The sequence below is a fragment of the Pyrus communis genome, chromosome 17, assembly GCF_041283825.1.
Source record: "Pyrus communis isolate YQ-2024b chromosome 17, ASM4128382v1, whole genome shotgun sequence".
Taxonomy (NCBI): domain Eukaryota; kingdom Viridiplantae; phylum Streptophyta; class Magnoliopsida; order Rosales; family Rosaceae; genus Pyrus; species Pyrus communis.
Window position 1 is genome coordinate 26328627 of NC_142581.1, and position 15933 is coordinate 26344559.

The following is a 15933-nucleotide window of genomic DNA, read 5'->3' on the forward strand; positions in this document are numbered from 1 at the left end:
AATAGGGTGCTGTTACTTCACGTATAATACCGTGCTCTTTACAGAAGTAAGATCGGTAAGAGTGTACTCACCACCTTTATCAGACCTAAGTCTCTTTATCCTTTTCTCCAATTGATTTTCCACCTCTATCTTGTAAATCTTGAATTCACCAAATATTTCATCCTTAGTCTTTATCAAATAAATATAACAACACTTCGAACAATCATCTATAAATGTGACAAAATAATTATTACCAGCTCTAGTACGTGATCTATTTGAGTCACAAACATCACTATTTGCTCTAAAATTTGGGTATTCCTTTCAACGGACTTAAAAGGTTTCTTGGGTTGTTTTTCTAGTACACAAATTTTACACATGCTTGAGATTCAATATTTGACTTTTTGACTATGTCCAAATCCATCATTTTCTTAATTTTGAACAAGTTTGCATGTCCCAACCGTCCATGCCAAACATTACTAAATTCAACATTGAGAACTTTAGGAAGAGTATTGCACTCGGAAGAAACACTTAACTTAAATAATCCTTCACTAATAAAACCTTTTCCAATAAATGCATTATTCTTGGTTATTACAACCTTATTTGATTCCATTACAACATTATAGCCTTGCTTTACTAAACATGATCCACCAATTATATTTCTTCTAATATCAGGTACATGTCGCACGTCCTTTAAAATTAAGACCTTTCTGGATGTCATCTTCAATTTAATGTCTCCAATTCCAAGCACTTGATACATTGAATCATTCCCTAGAGTTACACTTCCTCCACCTGATTCATGTTAGGTTTTGAAACATTCACGATCAAAACAGACATGTACATTAGCTCTAGAATCTACCCACCAATCCTTATTTTCATAAGTAAAATTGATAAAGGAATCATACTTAAAATGTTTTTGAGAAGACTGTTGACCAAGATGATTTGACTTAGACTTGTTCTCCTCAGTCTTCTTGTAGAAGCAATCCTTAGCCATATGATTGATTCTTCAACAAACAAAGCAAACCCCCTTCTCTCTCCATTGATCCTTAGTCTTTTGGAAGTTATTATCTTGGTTGGGTGATTTATACTTAAAATTCGTTCTCCTGGGTTATAAATTCTTATTATTTTTGGTGAACTTGTTTTTTATTTTGCCATTTTTGTTGTTGTCATTCTCAACTAAGTTTACAATTGTTTGCTTTTCGATTTCCTTCTTTTGGCTTGGCCTATGTTTCTTTACAACCCTAATTGAAATTATGACTTGAACCAAAGTAAGCTCTCCTTGTTTATGCCTTAGGGTTCTAGCAAAATAATTCCAAGATTAAGGCAACTTATCAATAAGGCAAGAGACTTTAAATTGCTCACTGAACTTCTTTCCTTTCTTTTCAACTCCTCTTTATAGCTCTAGATACTTATGTATTTGTTCCCTCACTGACTTGTTATCAACAAATTTATAGCCATTAAAGTTTGAGACTGTGAATCTATCCATCCCAGCATCTACAATTCCATATTCTGCTTCTAAAATTTCCCAAATTTCTTTGGTGGTGGGTGTGGTAGCATGACACACAGTAACGCCCGGCCACTCCCGTTCATGCTCAAGTTACAGGACACCTTATGGAGCAAGAGCCGCACATTCCTGTCTCTTTGCATGAGTACTTCCCAAAGGCCTTCTTCCAACAGTTCACTACCGCTGCCTATCACATGGTTGAAGTGGAGTCGACACACTTTAGCATTAATGAAGCACTACAATTGCCCAAGGACATGCAAAAAACACTAGTAGTGGTCTTGGTGAGTCTCGACGACCACGAGGTACAAGAAAGCAAGGACGAAGCCCTGAAGCTTCGGCTATATGAATATGCAACATGCAATCAACTTCACTGACAAGGACTTGCTGCTAGGGTCAAAGCCTCAAAACCGTCATCTCTTCGTCTCGTGGTACGTAAGCGAGCACAAAGTCAATCACATGCTTGTGGATGGTGGATTAGCCAGAAACATCATGCCAAAGACAATAATGACTACAATCGGCATCAAGGTGGATAAATTATCCCGAAGCCGCCTCTTAATCCAAGGGTTTAACTAAGGAGGACAAAGAGCAACAGGTATGATTCAAGTGGAGATAACCTTTGACGAACTCAAATCAAGCACGCGATTCCATGTGATTGATGCAAGAACTGCCTACAACTTGCTTTTAGGAAGGCCTTGGATCCACGAGAATGGAGTGGTGTCGTCCACCCTTCATCAATGCTTAAAGTTCTACCAAGAAGGGTAAATGTGAAACAAGGCGACACCAAACCATTCATCGAAGCCGAATCACACTTCATGGATACCAAGTTCTACATAAATGATGACATAGTGCCCAAATCTTTTCCAAAAGAGATCAAATCCATAGGCAAAGCCGCACCCAAAAAGAAGGAATGGCAAACTGTGCCCAAGAAATAAGAAGGGGAAGCCGTGCAGTCTTCAAGCAAAAACGACGATGAGCCTGCTAATCCCATAAAAATCGAAAGGAGTGTGATTCCCTTAAAAAGACCAAACACACCTGTCTTCTAATATATCCCAATGTCGATAAGAAAAAATCAGCAATCCCCATTCGAAACTTGAACAAGTAAAGCTGACGCACAGTTACACAAGGGTGATGTAAATCTACTCAAGTCAAATGTAGTTTTACCTCTGGCACAACTAGGCGACATTAGAGTTTCAAAACCACCACAAGGTTTCGTAAACCCCCTTAAATGGGGCAAAACCAAGTTCTTTTCCAACCAAGAGGACCGAAGAAGGCTTCAACCTAAACACTTACAAACCCATGTCAAAGGCTGGATATGATTTCGCCTATTCTTTAAACCTTGGAAAAAAGAATGCAAACACTGTCAACGACAAATGCTAGCATGAACACATCAGCGTGAGCGTTTAAGAAAGTCAAGATAAGCCTAAACCTGCCATTCGAATGTCAGTATTCGATAGGTTGAAACGCTCAAAACCCAGATCGTATTGGTGGTCAAGACCGAACTTCCATCTTCAAGTAGCTTAACACGCCAACACCCCAAAGCTCTATTTTCGAAAAGTTGTCAAAACCTAAGAAACAAAGCAACACAGCTAGCTCTCATTCGTGACTGTCGGCGAAGCCTTCTAGAAAGAAAAAGACAATGCCAAAAGAAGAAAAGCTCGACAGTCTAGTAGAAAAAGACGACGTTCAAAGCTTGATTCCTTGAAGGATGAAGCGGCAAGCAACTTTGGAAGTTGACACAAAAGGATAACTGAAGGTAGAATGGTGCACCAACATCCACACTGGCCAATGTTCATGCTAACAAGCCTAAGAAGATGTCCAAGATGTCTTCCACATCACAATCCAAGAAGATAAAGAAAACGAAATCCTCAAGGAAGACGTTACTATTGCGCCACCATAGCTCGAGGATAGGGGGCTCGAGGATGGAGGGCAACCCACGGTTGATGATCTTAAGGAGCTTAACTTACGCACAAATGAGAAGCCGAAACCTGTCTTTGTAAGTGCACTGCTAAATGCGAATAAGATCAAGGAGTACTACTAATTGTTAATGGAGTACAAAGATGTCTTTGCTTAGACCTACAAAGAAATGCATGGCCTTGACCCTACCATCGTTTTGCAATCAAGCCTGGAATTTGACCAATAAAGCAAATTCAAAGACATTATTAGTCCAAGCTCATCCTACAAATTGAGGTCGAGATTGACAAGCTAATCAAAGCAGGCTTTATTCTAAAGGTGCAATACCCTAAATGGATCTCCAACATCATCATTATCCTTAAGAAATCTGGACAAATACGTGTTTGCATAGATTTCCGCAACCTCAACGATGCTTGCTCGTTTCCCTTACCAATTATTGAAATCAAGATGGATGCGACCATTGACCATGAGGCACTATCAATCATGGATGGTTCATCTGGGTACAATCAAATCTACACGGCTCTCGAAGACGAGGAATTAACATCCTTTCACACTCTAAAGGGTATTTATTGCTACAAGATAATGTCATTTGGCTTGAAGAACACCGGGGCTACATATCAATGTGCAATGCAGAATCCTACGTAGATGATGTAGTTGTCAAGACCAAGAAGAGATCTGATCACTTGAAGGATTTATGAATGGTGTTAGACAAACTACGACACTACAACCTCAAAACGAACCTGTTGAAGTGTGCATTTGGCGTCACTTTTAGGAAGTTCCTTGGCTTCATTTTCAAGCACCGTGGCATTGAAGTGGACTAATCAAAGATCAAGGCCATTCAAAGCATGCCTATGCCAATGAACCTACACGAGTTGAAAAGTCTAAAAAGACAGCTTGCCTTCATCAGACGCTTCATCTCCAAACTTGCTTGATGCTATTAACCCTATAATCGACTCATGAAAAAGGACTCTCCATTCATATAGGATGACACATACCGCAATGCCTTCGAGAGCATGAAACGGTACTTGGCAAGCCTATCTTAGGAGCTCCCATGCCTGGAAAGCCGTTAATCCTATATATTGCCGTAGAAGAGGGTTCCATTGGAGCACTCATGGCATAAGAAAATAAAGATGAAAAGGAAAGAGCATTTTACTACCTAAGTAGAACCCTCATTGGTGTCGAGCTCAACTACTCACTGATCAAGAAAAATACGCCTTGCCCTAGTCTTTGTCGTCCAAAAGCGAAGACACTACATGCATGTTTACATCATCCATTTGGTTGCTAAAGCTGACCCGGTCAAATACGTCATGTCCAAACCAATTTTGACAGGGCGACTAGCTAAATGAGCGTTGCTTCTCAACCAGTACGAGATCATCTACGTCTCAGCTAAAGCCGTCAAGGTACAAGCCCTAGCAAACTTCCTTGCCAATCATTCAATCCCAGCCGATTGGAAAATCTCGGACGACTTGCTTGACGAGGAGGTGTTCTACATTGACATCTTCCCAACGTGGATAATGATATTAGACAGATCCTTACGAGCAAACAAAGTGGGGGCATGAGTAGTATTCATGTCACCACAAAGACAAGTACTACCCTATTCCTCCTGATTAAGCGAGTTGTGCTCCAACAATGTCGCTGAGTACCAAGCACTAATTATTGGACTCCAAATGGCAATTAACATGGAAATGACAATGGTAGAAGTGTATGGCGACTCCAAGCGTGTAATCAATCAACTTTTGACTGGATATGAAGTGAGGAAAGTTGATCTTGTCCCATACTTCCGACTAGCAACTCAACTGCTACAAAAGTTTGAGGCCGTGATGCTAAAACATGTGCCATGAAAAGAAAATCAAATGGTAGACGCTCTCGCTAACTTAGCCTCAAGTATGGCGCTTGGAAAAGACAAAGTTGCAGACATGCCAGTTTACCAAAGATGGGTGATCCCACTTGTCACTGAAATGCTACTGGATTATACAAACATCATTTTAGTATTTCAATTCACACTGTAAAGTGGAGACAGCCACTGATTGACTACTTGGAGCATGGAAATCTTCTTGATGATCCTAAACACCACTCTGAAATACATCGGCTAGCACCTCGATTCCTCTACTGCAAAGAAACACTCTACCAACACTCTTTTAAAGAAGTACTTCTAAGATGCCTAGGTGAGGAAGAAGCCAATTAAGCCATGGAAGAAGCACACTTATGTGTATGAGGGGTGCATTAGTCTGGAGCAAAGCTACATTTCCAGCTTAAAAGAATCGATTACTATTGTCTAAGCATGATGAACGATTGCCTAGAGTATGCCAAAAGGTGCCAATCACACCAAAATCATCTGCTAGAGAAACCTACATCATGGCCGCAACAGATTACTTCTCCAAGTGGGCTGAAGTCGTACCCCTATGAGAAGTTACGAAGAAACTGTCATCCGTTTCATTAAAAAGCATATCATCCACCGATATGATGTGCCTTGCTACATCATCACTGACAACGAAAAATAATTCTCCAACCGACTCATGGATGAGCTCTGTGAGAAATACAAATTCAAGTTGCATAAGTTTTCCATGTATCATGCTCTAGCCAACGGTCTTGCGAAAGCATTCAACAAATTGATGCGTAACCTCGTGAAGAAGGTAATCAGCCGAACAAAGAGAGACTGGCAGAAAAGAATAAGTGAAGCACTTTAGGCATATAAGACGACATACATAACTCCTACCTAAGGTACGCCTTATTCTCTCGTATATGGCGTGGAAGTTGTTCTGCCACTCGAAAGTCAAATCCCCTCACTAAGGATGGCTATATAAGAATACTTGACTGAAGAGGAAAATGCAAAGCTACGACTTCAAAAGTTGGAAGCACTTGACGAAAGAAGGCTTGAAGCTCAACAACACTTGGAATGCTACCAAACACGGCTATCCAAGGCATTCAACACGAAGGTCCACCCAAAGTCTTTCCGAACTGGAGATCTTGTCTTGGCGTTACAAAGGCCTATCATCATAACTCACAAGACAAAAAGCAAGTTCACATCAAAGTGGGATGGACCTTACGTAATCAAAGAGGTCTACACTAATGATGCCTACTTAATCACGGCGGAAGACGGCTTAAAGAACAGCCCCATCAACGACAGGTTTTTAAAGTGTTACAACCCCTAAACCAAACAAGCAATGCTCTTCACCTGCATGAGCCTAAACTGTACATGGCACAATGCTCCTTGCTTACATGAACCTAAATGGCACACGACACAAAGCTCATTTTCTGCATGAGCCTAAATTGCACATAGCATGATGCTCCTTGTTTACACAAGGTTAAAAGGCGACACTCAACACTCCTTGTTCGCACAAGTTTAAAAGGTGACACTTAATGCTTCTTGTTCGCATGAGCTTAAAAGGCGACACACAAAAGCTCCTGGCTCGTAAGAGCATAAATTGTGTACGGCAGAATCACCATCAAAACCGTCGAAACCATCAAAAGCAATCCATTATTCCTTTGAACTACGTCATGACTTGATCCCTCCTCGATCGAGGGTACATAGGCAACTTGAAACTTCAAAACTTCAAGTACAGTCACATCATCAACAAAAACACAAACACTTTGAAGAATAAAGAGCAGATTCAAAATGTGAATACTTTATATCTTTAAAGGAAGAATTTGGCTACAATGCCTAATTACAAAACGAGCAAAAGCAAAGAAGGCTTAAAGTACAAAAAATGGAAGACACTACTTGAAAGCTATGTCCCTAAAACTAAGACAACGATCTTCAAGCAAGCCTTCCAAAGTCTTCAAAGTCTCTACATCGGTGGGAGACAAGGTGGGCGTTTCCATGGCTGCACCTTTCTCTTGCTCTAGGCATGAAACCTTCTTTTGATGCTGAGAAAGTGTAGCTTCCTGCTCCGAGAGAACACCTTGAAGTCGTGATGCTTCGACTTCCAACTATTCTCGTTCTCGCACCAACACTTCTGGACGTGCCTGGACAGAAGCCAAAGATATCCTTGTGGCTTAATAACTTTCCGAAGTAGTTTGCTGCAAAGACCAAACTTGATATCTCGCACCAACGCTTTAACTTTTTCAAGGAAATAGCATCATGACTCTCAAGAGCTGGGAATCAACATTAAGGTGGTTAATCATAGAAACAAGCTTCGAAAAGTCATCCTTGAGCAACATAAGGTCCTCTGATAGGCACTTTGAAATCCTCTTCTCAATATCGTTCTTGATATTCATGGCCACACGAAGATTGATGCAATGGATAAGCTGCTCAGTGCCACTAAGGTTCGGCCTTTTCAGAGAGATCTCAGAGCTAGCTAGCAAAGGTGTTGGATGCATAGTGGGCTCTTGCATACCTTCACCTGCACACGGCAAACTTGGGCAACTTGGCGGATTCGGAACAAGTTCTGCACCGGGCGGATCCCCAATCTCCTCATCTGTAGGTAGATTGCCTCCAAATAGCATCTCCATAAAGGTATGAATGCCCATGTTTACCAAGTCAAAGTAACAAGAGGGCCCAGCCTAAAGAAGGCAAAGAAAGGTGTTAGAAACAAAAGCTAAACCAATGAAAGCAGAAGAAATTACAAGAAAGAAGGAAATACATACATCTTTCTCAAGTGACACATGGCCATCAAACGAAGGAGACCTAAACAATTTCTTCTTCATATGATGGAAGTTAACATCACTGTCATCTAGAGAACCTTCATACGGTCCCTTGTTCAAAACTTGTTAATGCTACTGCAAAACAAGTTCATCTTCGTGCGAGTCAACTTCGTCATTTGCCTCTTCAAAAGCATCTGAATGTTAAGAAGACAAGCATGGGCATTGAGGAGCTAAAGTTGCAGGTCCATCTTACAAAGGTGTTGCATTCACACAATCAAAAGGTGCCAGCTGCGTAGAAACTGCAGAACAACCCTCTCTCAGCTCGTTATCGCGTGAATGAGAAGAATTGGTGTCACTTGCCATCCCTAAGTCTTCATGATGTACCTTTGACCACCAACATACGTAGGCACAAGTCACGGGATTATTTTTAAACTCATCATTGGCTGGCAGGGTGATAGAAGCATTTATGCATGAACGAGTACAAGACTCTCAATGTGTATACACTACTTGCAAGGATTCCGATTGTGTATTTTCCTTCAACTTGCCTGGCACATGTTAGACAAAACCAAATTGCCTGCTGAAAACGGTGAAGGCTATATGGCTGAACAATATATGGGTCTCCTTGCCACAAAAAAACATACTGCAAGCGAAGACTTGTAAGATAAGATAAGTCTGAGAAATGAAGGTGCAAATCATTTATATGGCCTCATCGCACCAAGCCAACCTTTGCTAGATGGTTCATTCTCAAACCTTCATAACTTCTAAACAAAGGTCACGCCTACAAATCATCAAAGATCTTCGCAGAAAAGAAGGAAACATGCTATTTTTCCTGCAACAAAAAATAAAAATCAACAAGGAAGAAAAAAGGAAACAAAAAAACAAAAAAAAGGAAAGGGCTTCAAAGTTTCCAAAACATCAAGGGAAAGTACCTTTCCTTTCCAAAATACAAAAGGGAATCCTTCCAAAGCAGGGACAAGCCTTTAAGTTTCCCAAACCAAAGGGGGAAACACTCCCACAAATCCTACTTACCCAAGGACAAGCATTAAATCTTTCCAAAACCTTAAAGGAAAGCATTAAAGCTTTCCAAGATCTTGAAGGAAATCACCAAGGCTTTTCAAAACCTTGAAGGAAATCACCAAGGCTTTTCAAAACCATGAAGGAAATCACCAAGGCTTTCCAACACTTTGAAGGAAAACATCCTCATTACCAAAATTGAAAGAGGTTCCTACCTAAGGAAGGAAAAACATTTTTTTTTCCCACACCCACAAGGAAAAATCCAAGCCTCAAAATACACCAAATGTATTTTGTCAAAATTATGGAAAATCAATATGCACAATAAATATGTGCCAATTTATCCATTTCCAAAATTTCTTTCAAAGATCAAGCCTCTGCGGCCCTTGAAGAAAAAGTCTCTACGGCCATTGAAGAAAAAATTTCATTTCTTTCAAGATCAAGCCTCCATGGCCCTTGAAGAAAAAAACTTTCAAGATCAAGCCTCTATGGTCCTTGAAGAAAGTTTTCATTTCAATTCAAAAAATACGCCTCAACGGCCCTCGAAGAAATGTTTCGTCCAAGAAATACACCTCAACCCCCTTGACGAAATTCATCATTTCAATTCAAGAAATACTCCTTAATGGCCCTTGAAGAAATATTTCGTTCAAGAAATACGCCTCTACGGCCCTTGAAGAAGCAAATTAATTCAAGATCAAATCTCGACAACCCTTGGGTTAGAAAATTCACATTGTAGGACTTCAAAACACGTTTCCTACATGTGACAAGCACATGCCTACAACACGCCTTGTAGTGGGGGCATTTGTAGACATGTAAATTTCATTGCATACAAATGATGCATCACAAAGCTCCACATGGCATATGTCTCATCACAAATGGACAAGTCCCAATGACATGTGGCACAAATCAAGCAAAGAAAGAATAAAACTTACTCAAATTTCAGCAAAGGGAGGCAACCTCTCCTTAAAATCAGCAATGGGTGTAAATTGCTCACAAAATAAGTAACAAGCCCTATAATTCGGCCAAGATAAGGGAAAGTGGGTGAAATTAAGACACAACATATGCCTAAATTTTCTCATGGACGAATCAAGACACAAATCAAAGTCAAATCCATTCAAAGGTAAGCTTTGAGAAGTCAGTAAATACAAGGTCCTAAGACAAGCATAAGGTTGACAATTTCTATATTGAAAGGCCAAAATTCTCACGAAAGGAGAACCTCTGCTAAAGCTCCATCCAAAGGTAAGCTTTGAGAAGTCTGTAAATACAAGGTCCCAAGACAAGCATAAGGTTGACAATTTCTACATTGAAAGGCCTAAATTCTCACAAAAGGAGAACCTCTGCCAAAGCTCTCTTCAAAGAACGCATAACCAAAGCCGAAGCGTTCCCTTGAAGAATCAACAAGCACTTGTGCCGATTTCTTCAAGACTTTGTTGCAAGCTCAAAACTTGTAAAGACATTTGATTCAAGATCAAGTTGCCAAGACCCTTGAATCAATAAAATCCCACATCCACATCAACCTTTTGCCGCAAGTCACACAAACCTTGAGATGAAGACTATCCATGCATTGTTTCAAGCTCAAAACTTGAAGCAATTGTTCAACAATTCGTCCGGGATCAAGTCATCGTGACCCTTGGATCAACAATATACTCATCTATAATAAATTTAAAGATTGAATAAGAGGGAAAGTTGTAAACAGATATTGTAACCCCACAAATTCATTAATACAAATCTACTTTGTACACGTATTCTCGTTTCATTCGTTACAGAATTTTCGTGTTTACAGTGGAGAATAAAGGACCTCTTTAATGGTTAAGCCAGTACCATTAGACAACATTCTACGGGCCTTTCGGTATCCGGCAATCAAGTTAGATGAGCCTGAGAAGGTTGTCAGATGTGCATTCTTAGGTATGAAGTTAGTAAAATAGTGTTGCTCACGCAATATGGTATGCGTAGTAACACTATTAGCTAGACAACTAACTTCCCCACAAGTCATACCTAGAAATAAATTAATTGAATTGGTCACATGCATAAATCTAATTCCATTCATTCAATTGATCAATTGAGAAATAATATCTATAAAATAATTATCCATAATTCAAAACAAACCAAAACCAAACAAATTATTCCAAAGACTTAGAAAAATTGTCTAAAAATTAAACCATAATCCTAAATAATAGGGGGGGTCTGGCCACTCTTAGTGGGTTCGACCACTAGGGGTAAAAACAGCCTAACAACATGTCTAGAAGACTAAAACTTATTCATCCATAAGAGCTGACGCTTCCTGAAAATCTGTTATCTTCATGGATGTAGTAGCATCTTGGGGATGTTTCACAATGGCAAAGTTAGACTCACAATGGAAATGATACTATGCAATAGCCTAGGGGGTATCTCTACATATGCATGACCAATGATTATTTGATCCACAGCGGTAGCATATGTCCATTTCAGTGGAAGCCGATTGAACAGTAGTTTTTCCTTTGTTCTTTAAGTTTGGGGCCATAGGTGTAAGGGGTTGGTGCTATTAGGTCAAATTTCCTCCCTTGGGTGGGCATTGGATCTATTGACCTTGGGCCAGTGGGTGGGCTTGCTAGCCATTAGCACGGCCACGACAATGTTTACGTTGTTTGTAGCTGCTAGAAATGGTTGCATGCGTTTCTAAGCCAATGGGTTGAGCTTGATGATTTTTCATCAAAACTGGTTTTACTTTTCAACGAGAAGTAAAACCAAGATCAAATTCAAAAATTTGGTGAACTTTTTTGCCTTATATTGTTGTTGCAGGACAATATTGGTAGCATGGAAGGTCGAATAAGTCTTCTCCAGGAGATTTACATCCATTAAGTCCACTCTACATAACTTAAGCAGTGATTAAATTTTACAAACTTCAGAGTTGTATTCATTAATGGACTTAAAGTCTTGAAAGCACAGATGCTGCCAGTCATGTCTTGCTTTAGGCAAGTAAATGTCTTTCTGGTGATCAAAATGATTGGCTAGAGCAAGCCAGAAGGTGCGTGGGTCCTCATCAGCGAGGTACACGGTTTGTAGTGCATCACGGATGTGTCTTTGAGTGAAGATCATTGCAGTAACTTTTTGAGCTTCATTGATGGGTTTGGTGTTGGTAGGTTCCTCGATGGTGGCTCTAATACCCTTTGCAGTAGATGGAGCTTCACTTTGTGAACCCACTATAGGTAGTTTCTTCTAGATACTTCCAATTCGGTGAAATCGAGCTTGTTCAAGTTCAACATGTCCCTAAAACGGAGGGTACAATAAAACATAGTTAGTCATATGGTAATACATAGACATACATCGTAAAACATTTGGGTTCTATAGGCATTTATTGGTTTAATTTAAACATGAAAGCTATAGGTTTCATGTGGTAAGTTTTGAATGAAAACCTCAAGTTTCAAAGGCACTAAATATGAAACTCCAGGTTCAATTTAGTTTTATGAATGATTAGTTCATAAATGAAAGTTCCTGCAAGAACACAGAATGCAATATGCTGATTTAAGTGTAGTGGATTTAAGTTGCTTCGGGAACTCAAGTTTGAGAGTTTTGGGACTACGAAAGGATGTCAACGGTTCAAATTAGAAAAATAAATTATTGAATTGTTAATGTCTAAAACTGATCTTCAGGTCAATAATTTTAGATTAATTATCAGATTAATGGATTACAAGTCACCTTTAATTAATGCCATAGATCGGGACCAAACATGATCGATTGTGGAAGTAAAATAATGACAGACGGGTCATTTGGTGATAAGCCAAGTGATAATTAAATTAGAATTAATTAGCATAAACCAAAGTACCCGAAAAAATATTTGGGCATGATTTATAACACAGGAATGCCAAAAATTGGCATTAGGTAAAAAAAAGTAACGTAGCCCAGCCAAAAGTAGGCTGGTAACGACAATGAGGCCTTTCAGCTCGGCTGCAGGCCATTAGGCCTCGGGGAGAGCTACAGGCCTCTGGGCCGTGTGGTCTAGGTCAAGGCAAGTTAAGCCTAGCGGCATAAGCTGCGGGCAAATAGGCCAAGGTTTGGGCAAAGCTCACAAGCGATACAGGCTTGCTGCAAGCAGGCTTGTGGCACGGGACAAAGCCCAGCAGCATAAGGTTGCTGGCAGGTTAGGTTGAGGACACGTAGATTGGTCCAAGAAGGGTTGCAGGCCTTCTTAGGAGTTAGGCTAGGCTGCGAGCCCATGTAACCTTACCAGGCCGAAGGCCTAACGTGTACGTGTAGGCACAGCAAAACTCATATGGCTGATGCCATAGTCCAGACATTGCAACGAGGTCGTCCTGGTGGCATGCTCCATGCGGCTAGGCTACAGGGCAGCGAGGTGCTCTGCGGTGGTGCCTAACGGCGGCGTAGCGATAAGTTGCAGCCATGCTGCATTAAATTCCCATAATTTTTCCTTTTTTCGACATCTCTAAGGTTCGAAAAAACCTAAATTGCTTCTAATTTATTCATATGCATTGTCTCACAAATTCCACATAGCAAAATAATAATTGCGTAATGCATGAAACGTGTGTATATATATTGACAAATATATGAATCATATACAATATTTATATATTGGAAAGAAAATATAAATATTGGGGGTTCATGCATCATGGGGAATCTTTTCATGCTTCGTGGACGTTTCAAATATTTTACTTTGTTTTAAGTGTACTTGATTGGCAGAAAACAAATAAAAGCCTCCTCCTACAATCCTTCAGTTCTTTAGCTTCTGGCAAGAGCGTGTTGATAACATGTTGTAGGCCTATTTAATCGAACTGTATTTAGGACTAGAGAGGGAGAGAGGCCAGCGGCAAGAGAGAGAGAAAATAGAGGTTTAATTGTGGGGTGTGTGTTGTATCACCTCATTGTGCCTTTATTTATAGTACTAGGATAGGTAAAATCCTTAACTTGATAGGATTACAACCCTAATAGGATAATAACTACTAAAAGGAGTATTTCAAAATATCTCTAAATACACTGGGATTTACATAATCACATTTTTATTCTAGATATGACTGCAACACCAACTAAAATGTTTGAATTTTCAGGAAAATTTTACACTACGACATTTTACATAGTCAATTAAATATAAGGTTAACGAACAGGTGTCGCAAACTTTAAATATTTCTACGCGACGAGCCTCCGTCGGGTAAAGGTTTAAGGATCTTATAAGCCCAGAAGCTTCTTCTTTCTTCCTCCTCGGGCCGTTTCAGTATCTGTCTCCCTCAAACTATTATCTCACTCTAACTCTCACTCTCACTTTAACTCTGACTCTGACTCTCACTCTCACTATCACTGTCACCTTCACTCTTACTATGCCTCCCTCTTAGTGCTCTAGTACTCTCACACTCTCACTCAGACCATCCTCCTCGCTCTCACAACATCCCTTTCACTCTCACTCTTCTTGTGTAAGGAGTAATTTTTTATTTTGGTTTCTTGGTTTTGATTTCGATTTGATGATTTATAATTTGTATTTGGGGTTGAGTCTTTTATAATTTGTGAATTGGATTATAATTTGTTAGTTAGGGGTTGAATCCGTGATATTTAGGTTTAGGTTTGTATCTGTTGAATCTGTGATGTTTAAGGTTAGGGTTTTAATATGTTGAATCTATGATTTTTATGGTTAGGGGTTGAATATGTGATATTTAGGGATGGATTATGCACGGTGAAGATATGTGTTTTGTGAAATTATGAATTGAATTTAAATTTGTTAGTTGTGATTGGATTATAATTTGTTAATTTGGGATTGAATCTGTGATATTTAGGGTTAAGTTTGTGAAAATGGATGGCTCCCCGATTGATACTTTTTATTATTTTTTTAATTTTTGTTAAGTTTGTTAATTTGTTAATTTGTTGAATTTATTTTGTGAAAGTGGATGGCTCTCCGATTGACAACCAACGGCCACCAGTTTACTTCCTCTTCGGTTCCAAGTGAGACGTCGGTCCTCAGTGCCACTGTGGTGGCCAATGGGATCCAGACCCTGACTGCTGAGTCCGCTGACGGAACGAGTTTGACCACCCAATTACCTCCACTGCACGATCACATCAGCCATTGCCACCAGCCGCCCCCACCACACCCCACGATCACATCACCCCCATTTGGCAGCATAGAGGCCAAATCGGCCCCGTGGAGGGAGGAGAGGCAGAAAGACAGCTCCCTACCAGGCCGACGAATAAGAAAAGCTGGGGTATTTGTCGAAGCCTGAAGATAAACCGGATCACTCGGACCACCCAGTCAAGGACCCGGACTGCCACCACCGAGCGTGCACCAATGTCAACAGTTTGTTGACCCATGACTGCGAGGTCCTCATCCAGAGGCAATGCCCCATGAATGCTGATTCGTTGATTTCACATCGATGGCAGGTTCGTGAGGAGATATGCCGCCAGCTTACGGTAAGTCTACAACTAACACATTTTCATTTTTTTAAAATATTTTTTAATATTTTGTTTTTAATTCATTATTTGTTTCTTGTTAATGAAAATTTGCAGTCCAACTTCGTACGGAACAAGCGGGACAAATGGTGTGTGGAAACTGGATCTGGAGCTCACGGTACAAGAAATGGAAGTATGAGCTCCACAAGTACTATGACTCCTGTCGGACATCAGAGGCAGCACGGGTGGACCTTCATAAGGAGTTCGTGGTGTGGACGAGTTACACTGGCTTTGCGTTCAATATGAGAGTGAAAAGTACCAGGTAATATTTTTCTAATTTTATTTTAATTTCATTTGTATTGTATATTTTTTTATCTTCATTTAAACTAATATTTTTTAATGTAGATAAAAAATCGACAGCAAATAAGGGAAACCGGGAGCAAAAGCCGTACAAGCACCACTCAGGTTCTTGATTGTTATCTTACTGGGTCAAGGAACGGCAGGAGGCTAGTGAGAAGTTCCCAGAGGTGGCAGTCTGGGGGGAGACCCATGCCAACTATGGCAATGATGTCGCATATGAGATT